Source organism: Polypterus senegalus, chromosome 1 (genome assembly GCF_016835505.1).
Source record: "Polypterus senegalus isolate Bchr_013 chromosome 1, ASM1683550v1, whole genome shotgun sequence".
Lineage (NCBI taxonomy): Eukaryota > Metazoa > Chordata > Cladistia > Polypteriformes > Polypteridae > Polypterus > Polypterus senegalus.
Window position 1 is genome coordinate 123,498,289 of NC_053154.1, and position 11,969 is coordinate 123,510,257.

An 11,969-nucleotide genomic window follows, 5' to 3' on the forward strand; every position below is an offset into this window, starting at 1 on the left:
CTCTGAAGCAAAATCCTCATCTCACTGTGTGAGCCTAAGTAAATTACTTCATCTGAAAGTGCTCCAACCACAAAAAAAAAAGCTTGTATGCAATTATTTTATTGCCTGAAACTGTAAATTATCTTAAGGCATCTTAAAATAAACAATAATCATAACAGATCTAATTAGATACAGTCTTGTAATGTTTTCATTGCAGCGAATCTGTTTGTTCATAGTTGTATTAATTGAAATTTTTAATAAGCTTACTTTACCATGGAAAGCCTAGACCAAACACAACAGCTTAAACATGATGATACACAATACTACATACACCAAGCATGTCAACCTGTAGGAGAAAATTGGAGTGCACAGATTCCTATAGCACATTTTCATATAAAACATGTAACTGAAACTGCTCTACAAGATGCTAAAGAGAAAAAATAATAAATAAGTATCAAAAGTAATAAGAATAAATCAATATGCACTTACATAAAAGATCAACAAAACTCTGGTAGAGTTCTTTACTATGGATTAATTACTTACCATATATACTTGCATATAAATCAGGGTCTTGAAACCCAAAAAAAACAATCATAAAATTAGACCCTGACTTAATACGCCCATTCAAAAATGCAACACTTAATTTTTTTTTATATCTTCTTGCTTCCTCCAATCTCACACCAGTTTCTCAGACACATCAAATTTTGTTGCAGCAGCGCAGTTACCAATTTCTTTCGCCACTTCAATGACTTTTAATTTAAAACCAGTTTCATATTTTCTTCTGATCAAACCCTCCATCATAGATAATTGATGCTCTTATGATAAAGGTGTATGAGGTTGTAAGATATATAATCTCTTAGACCAAATAGTGAGTTTTCCACATTCGACTTATATGACCAACATTCTAAAATACTGGAAATTATACAGTAAAATCAAGACCGTCTTATCCATGGGAGAACTTAAACGCGAGTATATACGATAATTACGAAGTCTCTTATATTGTAACAAGAATATTGTATAGTAAAATGGCCAGGGAGGACAGAAAAGTGTAAACTCCAGCCAGTGGGATGCTAGAGAAGATAAATCTATATTGGATTTCAAGGCCAACACATAATGGTAATTTACAACACCTAATGGAAATGTACTTAAGTTGTTCCTTATTATTTTTAAGCTTTTTTCTTTTGTTCTTTATTTCACCTTATACAATTTCTTTTATTAGGAATTTGTTAGTTTTCACATACCCCTTGGGGTCAGAGTGCAGGGTCAGCCATTATACAATGCCCCTGGAGCAATTACAGGTTAAGGGTCTTGCTCAAGGGCCCAGCAGAGTAGGATCTCTTTTGGCAGTGATGGGGATTTGAACCGGCAACCTTCTGGATACCAGCGCAGATCCTTAGCCTCAGAGCCACCACTCCGCCCCTAAGCTTTACCCCAGGAGATTCAGTGCAGTGGGACACTTGGAGTATTCAAACTCTTCCAACATCACAGATGGCTGCAGAGTACAATGAGTAGAAAACCAGAAAAAAATGCGACAATTAGAGGTTAATAATGATTGAAAATTTCTGAAGTATATGTTATGGCAATACACATATAATCTATTGAATGTGGCACTAAAAAGCAGCTATGAAAAGACAAATTGAAAAATGTTTTTCAGTAGTTTGTTTCTTCTTTTTTTTTTTTTTAATATTTCATGGTAGGAAGCACCCATAAACACAAGGAGAATGTGAAACTCTCTTCAGATGTTGATTTGGCTAGAATTTGATTCCAGAACTATGGAGTCATAAAGGAGCAGTGCTAACCTCATGTGAAATAGAAGCTTGTGTCTTTTAATCATTATTTTCAGGTTCTTCTTACCTCTCACCCTTTGAATTAGAACAAGGGCTTGCGATAAAACTTAGGAGGAAGTTGTTTTTGTTTATCATTTGATTTTACAATGGTGTTTTGCATTCTTATTTTTTTAGTGGTCTATGTCTTTAAAAAGTATTGTTAAACAAGTGGCATGAGTAATACTGAACTTTGCAGAGCAGGAATTCAAAGATTTCTGTTAATTTCAGATTTAAGTCCATTGAGTTCCAAAATTCTAGAAAGAAGAAAAAGCCTGTATGTATGCGCCACCATATGTGATGAAACATCAGCTGTAATTCAACCAAAGTATGGAGAAAATAAAAGACTTAGTGATGGCTGATCGAAGCAATTACTACAACTTAATAAAAAGCATTGTAGGAAAGTAATATGAGAATAGTCAAATGCAGCTCTGACAAAAGTATGTTATGCAGTATTAAAATAAGGACTGCTCAATCTTGAGTTAAATATGGAGGCTGATGGGGCTCCTCTAATATTAGTAGGTAGGTCATTTCAGATTTTGGGTGCCTTATAACTAAAGGCTTCTTTCTTCTAGTGTGTGCTCTGGGACTACTTTCACCAAGCTTTCTAAAGACCAATCCACAGCCTTTTAAGGAATTTTCCTCTAGCACTATTATCCTTTTTGGCTCTCTCTACATATTGCTCAACATCAATCTTTCACCAACCAAGTATAAAAAAGATGCTACAAAAACAAAACATTGTTATTATTATTATTATTATTAATATTATTACGTAAGAGATTGCTCAAAAATACAAAACTACTCAAAAAGTTGGCGATTAATGATGAGCGAGCATGCTCGGCCAAACGTGTTCGGCTCGAGCATCGCTATGCTCGGGGCATGGCGCTACTCGAACGAGCACCACATGTGCTCGTGCGCAATGCTCGAGTCTCCGCCCCACACGTTTCGCGGGTTGGAGACAGCCAATCAAGGGGCAGGTAACTACTGCCTCACTGTAATGCCAGTAGCCATGTCAGGTACTGGCATTACAGTGATTGGCTGGCCGGAACACGTCATAGGGTGCTATATATGCAGGCACTGGCATATAATGTTTTAGAGCGTCAGCTCACCTGCAGGCACTGGCATATAATGTTTTAGAGCGTCATTTTTCCTGTAAAATTGATTTTTTTTGTGGGGTTTTGGGCATGTTTTTGTCAGTCTGTAAAAGTGGCGTACAACTCGGACAAACTGGTTCCCAGCACAGACTTGGGAGTCCAAGATGCATCCAGACATCGTCCCCATGCTGTTCCCGGTCCATTTGGGTGGTGTTTTTGTCACTTTCTGACCTTTTCCAATGGACCAGGCACCCTCCCCTCTTCAGAGCAGGGAATGCCTGGTTGTCTCCCATTGACTTACATTATACTCGGGTGCTCAGTAGAGCACACGAACATCGTGATGTGTTCGGACCGAACGCCCAAACACTTTGGTGCTCGCTCATCACTATTGGCGATGGTTCAGCATACTAAATGTATTGATCTCCATATTAATAAATATCTGCTGTCTAAGAAACTCCTTTTAAAATGTTACTTATAAAGTGTATTTGAATTTTTTTTCTAACTTCCAGAATGTCTTTTTCCCAATATCTTACGGTAGGTGAGTTACATAGTCTTCCAAGTTAGCAAGGTAAGATAATGTGCTGGCAACACAGTATAAGATGTTGCACTCCATACCAATGCCTTAATGACTTTAGCTTGCTCTGTGTGTCATTGATTGTTCATATGCTTAGAAAATGTTTTTGCTTTTCTGATCAAGTTACTAACTGAAGAGTCATTGTCACAAATCAGTCAATGTAATGATTGAATTAACTGTGGATTTTCTTTATTTTAGACTCAATTCAGTGCCTCACATGTTCTTCTGAGTTCTGGTCAAACTATGGAAGAAATGAGTGTTTGCCAAGAGAAACTGAATTTCTGTCATTTGAAGAAGCAATGGGGATAACATTAACAGCAACGGCTTTGCTTGGAACCTCCATTTCAGTTGTTGTTTTTGCAATTTTTCTGTGTTTTCGGAATACCCCAGTTGTAAAAGCCAACAATTCCGAACTGAGTTTTCTTCTCCTACTCTCCTTAACCTTGTGTTTTCTTTGTTCATTGTGTTTCATTGGAAAACCCACTGATGTAACCTGCATGCTGAGACATGTGATGTTTGGCATCAGTTTTGTTTTGTGTATTTCTTGCATTCTGGTTAAAACTATTGTTGTGATAATGGCATTTAAGGCCACACTGCCTGGTAACAATATGATGAAATGGTTTGGAGTTTCAAAGCAGAGAAGCACAGTCTCACTTTTCACACTGCTTCAGGCTCTAATTTGCTTAATATGGCTGATTACAGCTCCACCAGCCCCTTCCAAAAATACAAAATATCAAAATTTGAAAATTATTTTGGAGTGTGATGTTGGATCGGTTGCAGGTTTTGCTTGTCTTCTTGGATACATTGGGTTTTTAGCCTGTCTCTGTTTTCTGTTAGCTTTCCTGGCCAGAAATTTGCCAGACACGTTTAATGAAGCCAAATTCATTACATTCAGCATGCTGATCTTCTGTGCTGTGTGGATCACATTCATACCTGCTTATATCAGCTCTCCTGGGAAATATACAGTAGCCGTAGAGGTGTTTGCTATTCTGGCCTCAAGCTTTGGCCTCCTGGTCGCAATATTTGCTCCAAAATGTTACATTATTTTGTTTAAACCTGAACAGAATACAAAGAAGGCCTTGATGGGTAGGTCTGTAAAATAAATATTATATTAATATTTAAATTTCATATGATTCATATTTGGCAATGTCTGCCTTGATTAATAAAGATGCTTTGATTCCTTGTAATGTTAAAGAGAGTTTCCCTGTCTACCTTGCATCTGCTGCTGCCATGATAAGCTCTGGCCACCATTTATGAAGTAGGTTGTAAAAATGTATCTGTCCATATTAATCATGCCTTTTCTCACAATATCTGACTTAAATTCACTGACTATTCTCCCGATTTTTTCAATGACCTGAATAACTACTCGCTTGTTCTTCTTTACTTCTAATGTACATATATACAGTACTGTATACTTTCTTGTTAATAATCTGTATAGTGTCCCAAATGTGAGATTGCGTGTGGCTGGCTTTGTCTGCTATGGATTGGTTGCATTACTGTCTTGTGTTCAGTAATGCCAGTACAGGCATCACTTCTAACACTGGCTGGAGTTAGCAAACAAAACAATGGGGAGAGGAGAGCAATAATCCATTATACACATGTTACACAAAACACATACAATAAACAGATCTTTAATATTAATTACATAACCAAACAGACAATACTTTACCAATGAATTAGATTTCATTGTATTTGTTTATTATTTAAATATAGCATAGTTAACTTCTTCTTCTTCTTTCGGCTGCTCCCTTTAGGGGTCGCCACCGCGGATTATCTTCTTCCATATGTTTTTGCCCTCTGCATCTTGTTCTGTTACACCCATCGACTGTATGTCCTCTTTCACCACATCCATAAACCTTCACTTAGGCCTTCCAAAATACAGCATAGTTAACAAGAGTGAATAATGTATCCAATTAAACTTGTGTAATTGCAATGTGATTATGCATTGTTAACTTATATTTACTGTACTGCCTGACATGTTCAAATATACTTCGGTGCAAACTATGATGAGAAATATGCACTGTGTTATGATGACACTCCTGTTGTGTAGTAAGCACATGGTATCTCTTCAAAATCACACTGTGCTTAGGGAGACATAACTGTTAAAGCACACCAGAATTATGTAGGCGTAAAGTAAAGTGTAAAGGTTCCATATTTTCACAAATGCTTGCATTGCTAACAAAAACTAAATAAACTTTTAATAGCACATTTTCTTTCCAGGTTCTGAAATGTTACACTTCCAAGTGTTTTGTGGAACACTTTATTAAATAAAAGCCCAAATTAATAACAAATAGCTGTCTCCAATACCTTTAACAAGAACAGAAACAATACTGAAATTTTCATGCATGCTTCCAAATCCCCAGTGATGGTAAATAAATATGCAAACATAAATTAATGTCCACTTTATTTCAACATATGCATACAGCAATATGAGAAAAATATTCTAACGAACCGCACTGTGTAGGTGAAATCCATCCATCTTCCAAACCCACTTCATCCTGAGCAGGGTCATGGAGAAACCTGAGCTTATCCTAGCAAGCACAGGAACAACCCCTGGATGGGGGGCCAGGCCATCACAGTGTAGAAGAAACATGTTTACCAATTGTTTAACACAAACATTTTTCAGAAATAAAAAAACAGTAAATAAAGACTAACAGAATGTCTTCTGAGCATTCACTTAAGAGTGGCTCTATTAATTTTACATGCAGAGAAACTGAACTGTATTTAAGTCTGTGCTAAGTTAAATCAACATTAAAATCCTATATTAAATAAATAATGATCTCCAACTTTCTTTCTGGTACAGCATTCTAATTCTATTGCCTCCAGCTTTAGTCAATTCTTTACATTGAAAAATGGACTTTTTATTAAATTAACCTATACTTTAAATACATTTAATTGCAGTATGTGCACTGTAGCAAACAGTCAGATTAAAACTGCATAATGGAGAGTCGAACATGAAAAACAAGAGAAAGGGCATAAATAATTAGCAACATATCTCTCTGGAGAAAAAGAATTTAGTATTAAAGACATTTCTGTCAACAGAGTGTGTCCTGCGCTGCCATTCTGCAACAATGAGATGCATATTAATAGCTTTTATTTTCTTGATGTTAGTTCTTCCAATTTGTGTATCTAAATATTCCACATGTGTACCACAAGCAAAATTTAATTTTAATAGTTTATATAAATCAGGAGATATTATGATCGGAGGTGTACTGATCTCACATTTAAAAGCTACTGCACCAGAATTATCTTTTAGATCCATGCCCGAACAATGGAAATGTGAAAGGTAAGATAAAATACAATAGTAAGATTTTATTGTTTTTAAATGGTGTATTACACTGTTTTTAGAGATGTTAGAATTCTGCATACTGCCACCTGATCCTGTTAATATCTAATCTGCAAAATTACTAAAAATGTCTAATGGCTTAGTAAATTAAAATTACAGAGGATATTTGTGCATGGGCTGATTATGTGAGCATTTTAGCACACAACTAATAGTTTCTTTACATAATGTCTGAGCCAAAACATTTTTTTAATATTTTGATTTTCTATTTGGGTGGATTTGTGTGCTTTTGCAAGTAAGAAAAAATAAGTAAACTTCAATAGTAAGTTACTATAATTGTTCATGCATATAGGAATGTATATGATCCACACCATGTCCTTAGTGACTAAGCAGCCGAAAAAATAACTTTGAAATAAAACCATAAAGCAACTAAAACCCTAAAAAAATGAGTACAAAGAATCGACTAATGTCATGTCAACTTATTTAAAACGTTTTACTGAAAAAGATATATTAATAACTGATTGTGCAAAGTAATCATTAAAACACTTGGCAAAAAGCTGCATTCATTATTTTTATGTTAATTGTTGATAGCATTAGACTGAAAACACAATTTATCACACAAAGATTACAATGAATTTACTTTACATTTAAAGAAAAGTACTCTTTTTTACCTTTACAAACCTTATTTGGAAATTGAAAAAGCAAAAAATAGATCTTTTTATTGTCTATACAGTATGGGAATAAACTAGAAACATCATCAAGAAGGAATACGAATGTTTAAGAAACCCTATCCTGTGTTATTCATCTGCTTGCAGCTTTGATCTACCGATATTTCAAAGGTCCCAGGTACTGATTTTTGCCATTGAGGAAGTCAACAGGAGTCAGAGGCTACTTCCAAACATAACGCTGGGTTACCGGCTGTTTGACAACTGTATGAATGTGCAGGTGGCACTGCGAGCAGCCTCTATGCTGATCGCTGGCTCAGATGAAATAATCACCACTGAGGACTGTCGAGGACTGCCTCCGGTTGTAGCCATTATTGGAGACCCTTTATCGATTCATTCTGTGGCAATATCAAGGACACTTGGTGTTTATAGATTCCCTTTGGTAAGGTTTATATGAGCTTTATATGTTATTAATATATATATCTAAATAGGATATTCCTCTTCACTGGGTTTATATGTGCTATTTATTTTATTGTGAAAACATGAAATAATACTAGTATGGAAAGGCTTCAGAAGAATACAATAGTTTCTAAATAGAAAATGCTCTCCAAATAACTCTGAATGTTATCATTAATAAAACGCACAGAATAAACAGTTGTTCTTAAAGAAATACTGATTTTTTTTTTCACAATTAATATTTCAAATTCAAGTGTTTTCAAACCCAAGGCTATTTAATATGCTTTGCCTGTATTTTTCTCTAGTAATACATGTAACCATATAAAATATGATGTTATACTTCAAGAGCCCCTTGTCTGTCATTAAAGTATATGTAGTACAATCTTACTGTCTCACCAATATCTACTACTTTAGCAGTTTTTCAAGAGGTCTTGTGGCCACTTATTTTTTTTATCTTATTTTTTATTATATTTTTTGATTATTGCCATCAAAATATATCAAAAGAAATAAAGCTGCTTTATGTGTTCACATTGATTTCTGCATTTTCTAGCATAGCAGAAGACATTTTGTAACAACAGATTTTCAAGATGCTGTCAGTTTATTTAGAATTAAAGGGAACATTATTAACTGTCATAATTAAAGTACTGGTAAACTCATGCATAATAGCTGCTCGATTTAATTTCTCACGGTTGAGAACAGAGATGCGAGTAACAAAGCGAGTCAAGACACCCTTTATTATGAAAAATGTGCCTGAAAAATAAGATTGAAATGCCGCAAACAGTTTTGCAGCCCAGCTCATTTAACTCCTCATAATAAATTTTCTAGATAACTGGAGTTGAAGTGTATCCATTGTTGGACTTTATCTTCTTTTCTCCATTTTTTTCTTTTACTTTTATTTATGTTGATGTATTTCCTGCTCCAAAGCTCTTCTTGTCTTTGTTTTTTTATACTTCAGTCTAAAGATCTGCAGCTTTTCATCTATTCCTTCTCCAACACAAGTGTCAGTGAGGGATTGACTTCAACTCATAACCCAGGACTCTGGAACTGGGTAACGACAGCATGCATCACTGTGCCGTCTGTCTATAGTTCTTGCATCCATGCATTTTAGAGTTAAGGGGTGAGCTGCCTAAAATTCAATACAATTTTTCTTAAGGTTGCACACATATCTTTAAGGGTTCAGAGCATTACACACATTTGTACATTGCTAAAATTCAGTACATTTCTTAATGCTGCTGCCTTCAGCCCCAGAAATACTTTGCAGAGTTTGTGTGTTATCCCCTTAGCTGCATTAGTTTACCTCCGGTATGCTTATCCTTCCACGTTCTAAAAACTCTCAAATTGGCATGGTGCAAGTGTGCTGTCCTGGAATGACTGGCACCCTGCTAGGGTTTGGTTAGTACCTTACCCTCCATGAACCTGATTAAAAGAAGTGAGTTCAGAAAATGAATGATGGAATCCATGAATTGGTCAGTACAATAGAGTAATGTATTTGATAGATTTTTTAAAAAAGTAATTAATAAAATTAGTTTTCTACTTTTAAAAAGTACTTAAACTCTTTTATGCATAATTAATATAATGAAGCTACACTATTTTATCAAATGAATATATAGCAGATCATTGATATTTTCCTAAGGTAAAGTTGATCATGAAAGCCTGTAATTTTTGTTCTCTTCCTCACAGATCAGTTATTGCGCCTCATGTGTCTGCCTCAGTGATAAACAGGAGTTTCCCTCTTTTTTGAGGACGGTCCCAAGTGATGCTTTCCAAGTCAAAGCGATAGTTGCAATAATTAAGCATTTTAAGTGGACCTGGATAGGCTTAGTGGTGACTGATGACGATTATGGACTTTATGCTCTCATAAGCATTAATGAGCAAGTCAAGAAATTTGGCTGTGTTGCTTTCTCAGAATCGTTACAGGCGAATGACAAAGCAAAAATGATTTCCATTATCAATATCATTAAAAAAACAACAGCGAAGGTTATTGTGTTGTTTTTAACAAAATTGGTTGTAACTGTATTAATAAACGAAATTGTACAGCATAACATCACTGGCAAGCAGTGGATAGCAACAGATTCTTGGAGTGCTTTTCCCATACTAGGCAGCAATGAAAAATTCAATTCATTTGGAGGTACAATTGGCATTCTCCCCAAAAGAGGGGAAATCCCAGGACTCGAAGATTTCCTCCTTCAAGCTCATCCCACTCCAGATCCTAATAATAATTTGCTCGCTTTGTTTTGGGAAAGGATATTTGAATGCACATTTCAAAAAAACTACAGCATGACCAGTTCATCCTTACTGAGTAGCAGCAGCAAAATCTGTTCTGGACTGGAGGATATCAAGAGCACCAAGACAGAATACAGTGACGTTTCCGAGTTAAGAGCATCGTACAATGTTTATAAAGCTGTCTATGCAGTAGCTCATGCTCTGCATGATCTGGCATCTTGTGAAAATGGGAAAGGGCCTTTCCAAAATAGAACCTGTGCAAACATCAAAAATTTCCAGCCCTGGCAGGTGAGAGCAGCTCCTTCTTACACTTTTTGTTTAGCCTTAAAGCACTTGTGTATTTTATCTTATTTTGAGATGTTTTTACAGAATGTGTGCACCAAATTACTTTTTGATCTTTTGGACATGAGCAATTTATTACACAAACACATAACATGGAATTACATTCTCAAACGCAATTAATCTAATTCAGAGTCATGGAGGGGGCATTGTTAATTAACAAGTAGAAAACTGAATAATACTTTAACAGTATTAGAGTACATTTATTCTATACTTATTTGTAAATAAATGCCACCTCGAAAATAAAAATTGTTTTGCAAAATTGTCTAATAAAGGGAACATGTGGTTTCTTTCTCAAACATGACATGGTCTTTAGCAATTTCATACTATATATCACTTTGGAATTGAATTATTTGCTTTACCTAGCTACCTATATGCTTGTTGATAAGAATATAAGGGATCATTTACTTACATCATGTTACTTAAATGTTTAGAGTGGCGCGGTAGGTAGCGCTGCTGCCTCACAGTTAGGAGACCTGGGTTTGCTTCCTGGGTCCTCCCTGTGTGGGGTTTGCATATTCTACCCGTGTCTGTGTGGGTTTCCACCGGGCGCTCTGGTTTCCGCCCACAATTCAAAGACATTCAGGATAGGTGCATTTGGGATCCTAAATTGTCCCTAGTGTGTGTGTCCTGTAGTGGGCTGGTGCCCTGCCTGGGATTTGTTCCTGCCTTGCACCCTGTGTTGGCTGGGATTGGCTCCAGCAGAACACCGTGAACCTGTGTTAGGATATAGCGGGTTGGAAAATGACTGACTTAATGTGTAATTTAATATTCTGTATGATTTCACTCTCTTACTATTTGATGAGAAAGCAGCCACTAAATATGTTTAAAATAAATGGCTGCTAAATAAATGAAACATAATTTTAGTCTTTATAAAACCTATATTATTTAAAGACCTTGAGTTCAGATCTCTGCCTAGTCATTACCAAAATGCAGCTGCATTTTTATTGGGTACTTTATTGTCTTTTATACATGCCAAAGATGCACAACATAGAACGACAGCCTGTTCTAAGTTGACTCTGCATGTGTATGTGTAATTGTGCCATGCAAAGGACTGGAAACCCATACATTGTTGATTCCTTTTCTACTGCTGATATAGATGGGATTAGCCACAACTCTCTGCATCCTATAATTGTTCAGAGATGAGTAAATATTTAAAAGTAGCACAGTGGCACGTCAGGTAGGGATACTCCTTCATACATGTAAACTCCAGCGTGAATTATGCCTAAGCTGCCTTCTCTGGAGTTGGTATGTTCACATCTTGTTCATTTAGGATACCTTCCATCGTGCAAAGGCTTGTTGTTACATTCATTGGCAGCTCTATATTTATAATGCATGAGAAGGTTTCACAAGAGTGCACCGTGATTAATTCTTATGCCCTGCAGGGTTATATCTTGCCTTATGTCCCAGGTCAGTTACCTAACAAACTGTACTTTAACATTCTCAAACCGATTCAGGTCACAGGGCGACTGATCTTGTCCTCACATCAGTGGCTAAATGGGAGGAACCTGCCATGGACAGAGCACCAGTCCA